Raw genomic sequence first — 12,834 nt, forward strand, 5'->3', positions numbered from 1 at the left:
TTAAAAAACATTTAGACCAGGATTTGACCTGCTGCTATTTTGGTAAAACTAAAAAATCCCTTTATTTTTGGATGTTTTAAAATTTTTTAGAACAGGTATTCTGACAGATGTGATTTAAATAGTATTTAAATCACATCTGTCAGAATACCTGTTCTAAATATAATAAATACATCTTTGCTTCAGAGATGCTTCAAAGGAAAAGTCCGGTCACATTCAGAATACGAACTTCTGGAAATACTTTGAATATGAAATTATGGCTCTTTTAAACAGAAGTGGGATTATTTTAGTGATTGCATACGTTTGTATTATAACCTGTCATCCATCTTGAGGCAGATTAATAGTTAGTTTTAGTGCCTTTATTTATTCTTTATAGCCATCTGTGCTCTTATCGTGTATTTGTATATATTTCATTTGGGAAAAACATTATGTTTCCCTCCAGGGTAATCCACCTCATTGCCTCCATGTCGTCTCCACAGAGATCCAGCTGGGTCGGGTGTTCATGCTTTCAGATGGAGGAGCAGACAGCAGCTTCCACGTCTTGTTGAACCGTTATCTTTTTAAAACAATCTTCTGTTCTGCTGTTTATTGCAGGTTCTGTACAGGAAGTCAGACATGGTATCTGTGCTCGCCGGGTCTCCGACTTGCAGATAAGACTTCTGACTGGTTGAGGTTTGCTCCTCCACTCTGTTCTGCAGGGCTGTGGAGTAACTCTGGTTTTAAATAAAAGGGTTCTGGTTGTTTTTCCCCTCGTAGCAGCTTGCTGCTGTGGACCTTTTGTTGGGCCTTCATGCCGGCGTTTAAAGAGCTGTAGGCCCGGCCATAAGGAGGAAGGGATCTGAGTTTTTATCTGATGTAAGGGAAGAAAAACGGCAACATTGTGCTCTGCTCTCTGCTCCCGTGGGAGGAGTTGAACAACAAAGCTCTGACTGAGCTCGTCTTTGTGATCCGCTCTGCAGATTGAACCCGTCTGACTTACCCCCAAAGACAGCTGTGGTTTCAGGTAGCTACAGAACAGGAGGACCCCCCCCCCCCTCAGAGGATAGCATGCAGCCTGTTTCCATTTATTTTTTTTTTATTTCTACTCCTATAAAGTGAAGGAGGATGCTGCAACATGCTTTTCACTTTTTTTGCCATCTTTTTACAGATAAAACCATTAGAATAAACTACCATTTGTCTCTTTGTATTGCTTGATTTGTCATGTTTACAAACAAGCCTGCATGTCTGTTGATTGGTTGATTATAATCCATCACTATCATGCCCACAGTTTGATTTATTTACTGTCCTTTAGTTCTCTGTACTGGTCTGGTGAAGGGAGAGCTGAGCAAAGCGATTTACCGGTCGATCTACGTTCCTACCCTCATCTATGGTCATGAGCTTTTCATGACTGAAAGAACGACATTCCGGATACAAGCGGCTGAAATGAGTTTTCTCCGTAGTGTGTCTGGGCTCTTCTTTAGGAGATCAGGGGAGGAATCAGAGCAGAGCCGCTGCTCCTCCACATCGACAGGAGCCAGATGAGGTGGCTTGGGCATCTGGTTAGGATGCCTCCTGGACGTCCCCCTGGTGAGGTGTTCCAGGCACGCCCCACCGGGGGGAGGCCCAGGAGGAGACCCAGGACACGCTGGAGGGACCATGTTTCTCGGCTGGGATTTTTTTGTGTTTCAGTGAGTCAGTGAAAAGTAGTTAAGGGTATTCAATAAAATGATTAGGGTGCCCACATTTTTTGTACCTGTCAAATTTAGTTTTAATGTATATTGCACATTTTCTGTTAGTCTAACAAAGAGTGTATATATATATATATATATATATACTATATGTACTTATATAGCACCTTTTTTCAAGTCAGGAGACTTGACCAAAGCGCTTTACACTACAATCATTCACCCATTCACTCACACACTGATGGTGGCAAGCTTAATTGTAGCCACAGCTGCCCTGGGGCTCACTGACTGAAGCGGGGCTGCCGTACACTGGCCCCACCCTCTGACCACCATCAGTAGACAATGCAGGTGAAGTGTCTTGCCCAAGGACACAACGACAATGAAAGTCAGAGTCGGGGCTTGAACCGTCAATCCTTCGATTTCAGGGCAAACTCCTACATCCAACGCCACTGTCGCCCTACAATTAAATATAGATATATTAAATATAGATGTAACATTGACTCCTCTACATGGTTTAGCATTGTATTTTATAGGTATGTGTGTGATTTATAAAAAGGAAACCTACTAATTTCCACCGTATAAATCAAACAAATGGTTTAAAAACTGCTGCCTTAAAGGAATAGTACACCCAAAACATGATTAGCCTTCATTTTCTACTCACCCCCATGCTGAACAACACTCTGGAGTACTTTTTTGATATCTCAAATGCATCTGGAGATCTGGGAGGCTTCTTGCTGTCTGCTGACATTCAAATAATGGAGGTCTATGGCGCCCGAGGCAGAAAGGTCCATAAAAGTCCACAAAAAACGTGTCAATATTCCTCCATACTGCTCGTCCAATGTATTCCAAGTGTCCTGAGTGGGTAGCGTCCAGAATTTACTCGAAACGAAGTCATTTAGAATGTTTTTAGAGCATAAACAGTAGTGTATAGGATTTCCTGAAAGCGCGCGCCAGCGCGTTCACGACGCTACGGAAGCCGGCAGACCAAACCAGAAGAAAGTGCGCATTCAGCGTCTGCTCTGCCGATAATACAAGCGTAGAAGAAGAAATGTGCTGTTTACCTGTGCAAAGAAAGAAACAACGAAAGAAAAATGTCTGAGGACTTCAGTGTTGAGGAAGAGCATGAGTTCTTTGCCGAGCTGAATGCGCACTTTCATCTGGTTTGGTCTGCCGCGGTTTCCGTAGACTCCTGAACGCGGTTTTAGGAAATCCTATACACTACTGTTTATGCTCTAAAAACATTCTAAATGACTTTGTTTCGAGTAAATTCTGGACGCTACCCACTCAGGACACTTGGAATACATTGGACGAGCAATATGGAGGAATATTGACACGTTTTTGTGGACTTTTATGGACCTTTCTGCCTCGGGCGCCATAGACCTCCATTATTTGAATGTCAGCAGACAGCAAGAAGCCTCCCAGATCTCCAGATGCATTTGAGATATCAAAAAAGTACTCCAGAGTGTTGTTCAGCATGGGGGTGAGTAGAAAATGAAGGCTAATCAAGTTTTGGGTGTACTATTCCTTTAAACAAATGGGTTTGCAGCAAGAAGGTTACGGGTTCAATTCCCGGCCTGGGGTCTTTCTGCATTGAGTTTGCATATTCTCCCTGAGCATGCATGGGTTCTCTCCGGGTACTCCGGCTTCCTACCACAGTCCATAAACATGACTGTTAGGTTTATTGACTTGTCTAAATTCTCCTTAGGTGTGAGTGTGTTAGAATGGTTGTTCGTCCTGTTTTTCTCTGTGTTGCCCTGCGATGGACTGGCGTCCTGCCCAGGGTGGACCCCGCCTCTCACCTGTAGACAGCTGGAGATAGGCACCAGCACCCCTCGCGACCCCATGGACAAGCGCGTGAGATAATGGATGAATGGATATGTATGTATACAGTTATACATTTTTTTATGCAAAGAAAAACTAAAAAGATAAAGACATTTTATGTGAAAGAAAAAAGATTTAAAAGGTACTTTTCAAATTCAAGTTGTTCTGATCATATTAAAATGTATTATTTTTGTTGTATTAAACTGCTGGCCTCTTCCTGTGTGGGCGGGGCTTAAATGAGAGACAGTTGAGATTATTGACCAACTAAAAACTTAAGGTGTCTGGACAAAAGTATTTCCACATGTTGCATTAAGGAAGCATAGGAATTAAGAAAAAAATAAGTTTCAAATAATATTTTTCTGTTTATTATTATTTTTTTTTAACTTACGACCCTCTTTCAATTCCATACAGAGGCCCAAAGAACAAAGATTTTGTCGTATCAATTGCACAAAACTGCTCAAGTATAAATCCAGTAGTTTATACCAACAAATGTGGAATTGATTGCCTCTCTTCAGATGGAACTTGCAAGGGCTGAATGACAATTATTTGATTATGCATCAAATATTACAGCCATGCAGGAAGAGGAGGAATCTATGGATTCATGCAAAATAAAAAGAACACGTCCTTCACAAATTGTACAAGCACAGTGGAGACTCAGTGGAGTGCTCCAACTTTTTCCGATCTTGTCTGACCTGCTTCACCCAAATTGAAAGCAGCTGTGGATCCTAAAGAAACTTAAATAAGCTGACAGCATCCTTATGGGGGTTGAAGCAAAAAATCTGCAACCCACCGTGAAGGCATAGCTGGATCTTAATGCATGAAAACTTATGCAGCTGTCCATAACAAAACCACTGTCCCAGCACTCAGTGGTTCTCCTGTTTTTCTCCCCTAATCACTGAGCGGCGCTGCAGTCCTCTGAATGGCAGAGGGTTTTTTTTAATAAAACTATATAATCATTGATTATCGGTATTCATGTTTTTGTCTACAAAAACTTCTAAAAAAATGTCAATATTGTGTCTTATTATCACTTCAAAACTAGTAAAATTTATTTTTTTTTAGTTTGATATTTATTTTTTTACTATTTGAAACCCTTTGTTTAGGGGTGGGGCTTCAATGACAGAGTTGGAATTATTGTCTGATTGAAAACTTCAGCATCCTGGACAAAAATGTTTCAGCGTGCTGCACTGAGAAATCATAGGAACTAAAAAATGTCCAACTATGCAGTTAGAAACTTAAACTGATTAAAAAACAGAAATTGAAACCGAAAGTAGGTTTGAAATCTTCCTTTTAGTTGTAAATCGTTTTTATTTTTAGATTCGTTTTTTCAGGGTTTTTTTTTTTAATCTTTTTTTATTGAAAAAATTGCTTAAATTTATTTTTTTTCACGTTTAAAAATAGATTTTTTTAAACCGTCTTTATGGCCCTCAGTTAACTCCATACAGAAGCTCACTGAAGAAAGATTATATTTTATTAAGAGCATAAAAGTACAAGTATGAATTCAATAGTTTATCCCAGTAAATTTTAAAATGATCGCCCCTGTTTACATGTGTTTTATTACTGTCTGCTCTATCACAAATTACATGCAGGAAGAGGAGGAATCTATAGATTCATATTTGATGTAAAATCATATTAAAGAACAGAAACTTCCCATTTTGTGAAAAATATAGACTTATTATTTTATTTTGCATCATTTAGAGGGATTAAACATACTTTTCGTAAGTAAACATCCCATAAAAAAAGGCATCGGCAGTTCAAACTTTGTATTTTTTCATGTAGTAACATTAAACACTGAGGGCGTCTGTAGGAGGCTCTGAAATGGGGCTCTGTCACATTGAATGACTTTGCAAATTTCCATCACAGTAGCTCATTCTGGCTGCATACAGACGTCCTTCCTATGAAATTGTGGCACCATAATGGCTCATTATATTTTATTTATGTGTTTTAAGGCTTGTTTTTGTTCTGTGTCGCAGTAAACAAAGCACTTTCGTGTTTATCTACCACATGTACAATAGTGCGCATGGTGTGCAAAAAAGTCAATGAGGAGCCATAAATTATGTCTGAAGCAATGGAGCTGAGTGATTTAGCAACGGCAGGAGAAGGTGTGGAAAGATAGAGAGAAAGGCCAAAACACAAACATATAAACACATAAACACAAACAATCTCCACACACAAGCTGAACGTTTTATTCAACACCATGAGGCCCCCATACTGGAAAAACCATCTACAAATAAGTAAAAATATCTTAAATTAAGTGTATTTACCCTTAATTTGAACAGAAAAATGAGATAGTTTGCCAATGGAATGAGTATTTTTATTCTTAAAATAAGATAATTAGATAATATGCACTTGAAATAAGACAATGTAATTCTTTTTTTCTTATTTTAATTGTAAATTGTCTTGTTCCATTGGCAGAATGTCTCTTTTACCTCCTCAATCCAAGAACAAATGCATTTATTTTAAGAAAAAATGACTTATCTAGATTCCGATTTTTTCCAGTGCAGTATGTCATATACAGGAGTTCATGCTTATATTTAAATTGCATAAAAACTTTTTAGCTTTATTGGTGAAATGTTATAGTTTCACAATAGAGATTAATTTAAACCACAACCTTTGATATAAGGTTAAAAAATAAATCAAATTCCTTCTGAATGACTGTTATTTAGGAGCTGTTTATTAAACGGCCACTAGATGGTGCTCTAACGATGCAACAGAAACAAACGAGCTGCTGATTTATTTATTTATACGATGTAGATATCATAAAATAAAGTATTCTGTGAAATATGAATCATTGAATACAATTGTTGTCTTTAGAAAGATCAATTTAAGGTGTTTTCTTTCACATAACTTGTATTTTCAATCACCTATGCAGACAAAACCTCCAATTTCAAGTTTTTAATTTCACTTATGTGATTCTCTGCACAACTATAAACATATTGAGCCTCTGATGAGTTGAATTCATGGCCAGTTTCTACCTTTCAGACCCTGATCTCATTTGATTTTGCTTTGCAGCGTCTCCAGTTCTGCAAATTTAAGCCTAGAAGTAACATCAAAGGATTTATCATTAGCATTTAAAATCAAATAATCTATTATACCTGTTGAACATCTTTATAAGTGGGTTGTTGAGCGTTAGAGTTTCCTCCATTCCAGAGCTGCTGACTTCCACCATAAAGTTCATCATCATCTGTTTATCCTCAACTGTGTATCCATAGTAATAACAAGGTATGAAAGAAAAGAAAAGTAAATGACAGCAAAACTAGTAATCTGATCTGATTTAAAGAAAAACTTTTTATCTTCACCTCTGAACTCCATCCAGTTGGGTTTGCTGCCTTTTTCACCCTGTGGACAAGAAGAGGGGGATTCAGATGTGTGATTTAAAGACCAGTCCATGATTCCAGTAAAATGTTTGCCGGGTGGAGAAAGTAGTCCTTGGGGTTTATGGCTCCACAATATTTAATAGTCGACCCTTAGTTTGATGTGTTTTTTCGGGTAGGACTTCCTGTTTTTATTATTTTAGATCCACTCGGAGTAATAGTTCAGGTAATTGGGTTTCTCAGTATAGATTCTCCTTTTTGAAATCTGAAACTTTTCTTACATTGCTTAAAGGAATAGTACACCCAAAACATGATTAGCCTTCATTTTCTACTCACCTCCATGCTGAACAACACTCTGGAGTACTTTTTTGATATCTCAAATGCATCTGGAGATCTGGGAGACTTCTTGCTGTCTGCTGACATTCAAATAATGGAGGTCTATGGCGCCCGAGACAGAAAGGTCCACAAAAGTCCACAAAAACTTGTCAATATTCCTCCATACTGCTCGTCCAATGTAATCCAAGTGTCCTGAGTGGGTAGCATCCAGAATTTACTCGAAACGAAGTCATTTAGAACGTTTTAGAGCCTAAACAGTAGTGTATAGGATTTCCTAATAGCGCCCCCATGCGCGCTCACGATTCTACGGAAGCCGGCAAACCAAACCAGCGCATTCAGCTCGGCAAAGAACTCATGCTCTTCCTCAACACTGAAGTCCTCAGACATTTTTCTTTCGTTGTTTCTTTCTTTGCACAGGTAAACAGCACATTTCTTCTTCTACGCTTGCATTATCGGCAGACCAGACGCTGAATGCGCACTTCCTTCCGGTTTGGTCTGCCGGCTTCCGTAGAATCGTGAGCGCGCATGGGGGCGCTATTAGGAAATCCTATACACTACTGTTTATGCTCTAAAAACATTCTAAATGACTTTGTTTCGAGTAAATTCTGGATGCTACCCACTCAGGACACTTGGATTACATTGGACGAGCAGTATGGAGGAATATTGACACGTTTTTGTGGACTTTTATGGACCTTTCTGTCTCGGGCGCCATGGACCTCCATTATTTGAATGTCAGCAGACAGCAAGAAGCCTCCCAGATCTCCAGATGCATTTGAGATATCAAAAAAGTACTCCAGAGTGTTGTTCAGCATGGGGGTGAGTAGAAAATGAAGGCTAATCATGTTTTGGGTGTACTATTCCTTTAAGTTCAACTAGTGTGTGATTATTATTTAAACCTGCCTTTTTTCTGCTTTTCAAAGCTGGGATATATATTATAATCATATTATCACTTAAAGTTAAGGCCTGATCCTCCTTCCCTTTTAGCATTACCAAACAATAAATCCCTCTTTTGAAGTGAAGACTTATTTATTCAAGATCTCAAAGTCATAGGGAAGTCATATTTAAATGTCAAGTCATTCTGGCTTAAACATGTATATAAACTATATTGTCCCAAAATTTAGAAAATTTGCATTAAAAAAAATCCTGTCTTAATATCTGTGTTTATTTTTCTTGTTATCTTCTGCAGGCCAGTTAGTTCTACGTCAGCTTGAACACCTAAATTCAGCCAATCAAATATCAACGGTCATCTGTCAATCAAATTTTTTCAGTCAAAGCATCTTGATTCATATGTCGCAGTTAATATCGGTCGAAATAAGAAATCAGAATCCTTTCCTTTCCCATTGAGTTGCGTCCCAGTGTTCACGGGGATGGACGTCTGTGTCTTCGGCAGGCGTAGAGCTAACAGAACTGGCAGCGTTGCGAGGTAAGGGCTCAAACATGTACGGCTGGAAGCCTTCTACACCAAACCAAGCTTCTGCCGCCCTGGCGTCCTCTTCCACAACATCTTCGTCCCCGCTTTCCTCCTCTAAATAAAAAATGGATGACGGAGGAGACTCATCCACGACCTCCGACACTAAACTCTCCTCCTCTTGCATGTTTCCTCTGTCCATAGCGTTCCTTGACAGCGTCGTTTCTAAGGCACCAATTTAGTGCTACTTGGTCCCAATGGAATTTCCCATTGGGAACCTGCTAGAACTAAGTTGCTAACTGGTTAGCAAGATGCTTCCGACAAGCCGACCAGAGTCTAACTTGCTTGCGAACCTTCCGCAGCAATCCCACCCTCTTGATAAATGGCCAATCACATTCATTTTATTAACTCGTGTAAAGTCGTGCATCACTCGTGAGAATTCGGAAATGCAACCGTTGTAACAGCCGCTTCCCTACGACTTTAATTGTCATGAACTTTAGTATAAATTCTTGGAGAAAATCTTTAAATAAAATTGCTATTACTGGGAATTTTAGAAATGTTTTCATAAAGTTAACATACATATAAAAGTAACCAGAGCAGTACTTCTATCAATGTAGTATATATAGTTGTATGTCATCAGCATACAGTACAAAATGATTGGTAGGAAATGTAACAATTCATGATAATCTATGCTAGATTGATCATGATGCTGAATAAAAGTGGTCTGAGAATGGAGCCTTGAGGAACCTCACATGTGATTAACTTTTCTTAGATTTACAATTACCAAATTACAGCAGAACTCCCAGTCTGCAGAGTTAGAAGCCAATCCAAAGTGCCAAACAGTGCCATGATTTTCCACTTAGTCAGTGTTCAGGTTGGTCATGTCAAATGGTCAGCTGACTTCCTGTTATACGAAATTCAAAGAAATCAACAAAGTTTATCATTGAGGCTAAGAGGATGCATCGCATGGCAGCCACTTTTTTGCAAGCAAGGAACTTTTCTTGTAAATGCAAAAAAGGCAACCCAATGTAATTTTGTATTTAGAAAATAGTATTTTTTTTTTTTAGCAGTTTCAGATCACTTTCTCTTCACTTCAAGCACAAAACAAAGATTGGCACTTGGATTGTAAAAATGCTGTTGCTAACATCTAGCAGGCCAATAAAAATGCATCTTTGCTCCTCATTACGGAGGAAAGCCCACAATTTGAAAGGAATGTAATTCATAACACTGCATCACAAAAAGAAAATCTGAAAAATAAGAAGAAAAGAAGTTAAAATTAAAAAATCCTTTAAAAAAAATACTAAAAACACTTAATTTGAAAAAAAAAATTAAGTAGAAAAAAATTCATTAAAATATTGAAAATTCTCCTGAAAATTTCAATTTAATTTGTTTGAAATAAAACAATTAAAAAAGTCAAATGTAAGAAAACAGCTCAGTTACTTTCAAAACATTTTTTATTTAAACATTTTTTTTTTCACATTGCTCTTAACAAGACATTTTTTTTTCCCCACAACAATTTTGGAACAAAATCTTCTCCATGTTTGTGTTTCTTCATTTGGCACCAAACGGATTTAAAGAAACAAAGTAGGAAGGAGAAACATTTTTAAAAATGAAACTGTTATTGATAAACAGCCATAGCCCTCATATAATCAGAGAGCATTTTCAGCAACTCGGCCGAAATCTAGATAATACCTGAAGTAACGAAGGGACAGATTTTCCCCTGCATTGTTTCCCTCTCAGGTCAGAAGGCAGCACCTTTCAGCCCACAGACGCCCGTCTCCCCTCTTTCACCGCCGCACTATTTACACACTTTCAACAACGCTGTCGCACAGCCTGAGCAACTGACAGAAGTTATCATTACACAAAGCGCTCTGTTCCATAATTTATAGAGATCCCTGTCCCAGTCGTGGGGAATTCTCCCAAAATAAATTCAAGTAAACACTTATGCGACAAAGAGGCACTCACAGTGGTCTGGTATGCATAAACAGTATGAACAGTTTGACTGTGTAATACACCCCCAATCGCCCAAACCCAACACACACTCCGACAGTGACTTCAGGCAGGGTTTAGAAATGACCCTAAAGCCTGGCGTCACCCCCAGCATCAATGCATGGTTAATACCCCGACCCTTCAACCCCTCACCTGACTGTTGGGCGAATAAACCAGACTAATCCGTCTTCAATCATAGCAACGCATCTCAAAGCAAGCTTTTTTTTTTTAAGATCTTCATGTTTTAGTGAAATGAGTAACAAAAAAAATTACCTCTGCTCTGCAGAATGGATTCCTGAAGATGGTGATGAATTTATAAAGAACATCTAGACCTCCAAGGCTGTTTCAGACGTAGGTAAATGGAAAGTACAACCTTTTTGGATTTTAAGGGTTTACATAAAATGAAATGTGTCATTAGAAGATTCTAAATCATAAAAAAATGTAAGTAAACAAAACAGACAAGGTTTCTCTTTGTTTACATTTATTAAAGAAGACTGAATCCAAAATGAGAAAGAAATTGTCAAGAACCAGAAGCTCCCTGTCTGACTTCACGTCTGTCACGCGTGTCTCTTCTTCCCAACACTGTCTCAGTTCTTTGAAGGTTGCAGACAGCTGAGGACCAGACTTTGACTAGGCCATTCTCACACCTTGCTTCTTTTCTATTTCAGGCATTCTGCTGTAGATAAGCTGCTGTTTTTTATGGATCATAGTTCTGCTGATGGCTGCATGGTGATGCAGTGGGTAGCACTGTTGCCTTGCAGCAAGATGGTTCTGGGTTCGATTCCCGGCCCGGGGGTCTTTCTGCATGGAGTTTGCATGTATTCCGGCTTCCTCCCACAGTCCAAAAACATGACTGTTAGGTTAATTGGCTTCTCCAACTTCTCCTAATGTGTGAGTGTGTATGTGTGTCTCTGCGTTGCACTGTGATAGACTGGTGATCTGTCCAGGGTGAACCCCGCCTGTAGACTGCCAGAGATAGGCACCACCACCGCCCTGACATGGACTAAGCATGAGAAGATGGATGGATGGATAGATGTGCTGTTAGTGAAACAGTTTGGACTCCGCTTTCGCAGTCCGACAGGATTTCACATTAAGTCTAGAATACTTTAGTCTAAAGAGGCTGATGAAGTATATTGCAAAAACGATCTAGAAATAAGTAAAACATTTCTTAGATTAAGGGCATTTACCCTTAATTTGAGCAGGTAAATGAGATAGTTTGCCAATGGAATGAGTATTTTTACTCTTAAAATAAGATAATTAGATAATATGAAACTAACTTGAAATAAGACAATGCAATTGTGTTTTCTTATTTTAAGTGTAAATTGTCTTGTTCCATTGGCAAAATGTCTCTTTTACCTCCTCAATTCAAGAAGAAATGCACTTATTTCAAGAAAGAAATCACTTATCTAGATTCAGATTTTTTGCAGTGTACAATCATAATGTTGATCCGGTTTCTGCACAGATAAAGTTTTCAGGTGAACCTTCTCACTGCAAAGCATCCCAAAATGTATTTTGTGCCAATGAAGAAAAGAGAAACATTTGTACGCTCACCTTTACCTGTTAATGCTGCAGCTGGTGGAATGCAGCACTGCAGCTATAAATAACCCCACTTCTCAAAAAGCCCAAAAATGTCAGGGGAAAATCCAAAACACAGAGAAAGTGAATTTATCCAAATAAATGTGTACTGATATGCTGTCTGGGCTTTTAGAAGCACCAGGCTTTTTGATGAAAAAGGGGCTAAAGACTCCAGGATGCCTCGGTCCCTGCACTGCAAAAATAATCTACAAATAAGTGAAAATGTCTTAAATTAAGTGAATTTACTCTTAAGATCGTTTGCCAATAGAATGAGTATTTTTACTCTTAGAATAAGTTAATTAGATCATATGCACTTGAAATAAGACAATGCAGTTGTTTTTTTTTTTATTTTAGGTGTAAATTGTCTCGTTTCATTGGCAAAATGTCTCACCTCCCCCCTCAATTCAAGAAAAAATGCACTTATTTTAAGAAAAAATTACTTACTTAGATTTACATTTTTTGCGGTGGGTGGCTGCAAAACGAGTACACATCATGACTCCTCCGCCTCTGTGCTGGTTAGAAACCAGTCTGGTTTTTCAGTGGTCCATAGACCAGGACAAACATCTCTGATTCGAGACCAACTATTCTAGAGATATTTTGTTTTTAAGGCTGAAACCAATATTTTTGACATTAACTGATTCTCATATATATATATATATATATATATATATATATATATATATATATATATATATATATATATATATATATATATATATATATTTATATGAAG

Source organism: Cyprinodon tularosa, unplaced genomic scaffold (genome assembly GCF_016077235.1).
Source record: "Cyprinodon tularosa strain WSP-4 unplaced genomic scaffold, ASM1607723v1 ctg250, whole genome shotgun sequence".
NCBI lineage: Eukaryota > Metazoa > Chordata > Actinopteri > Cyprinodontiformes > Cyprinodontidae > Cyprinodon > Cyprinodon tularosa.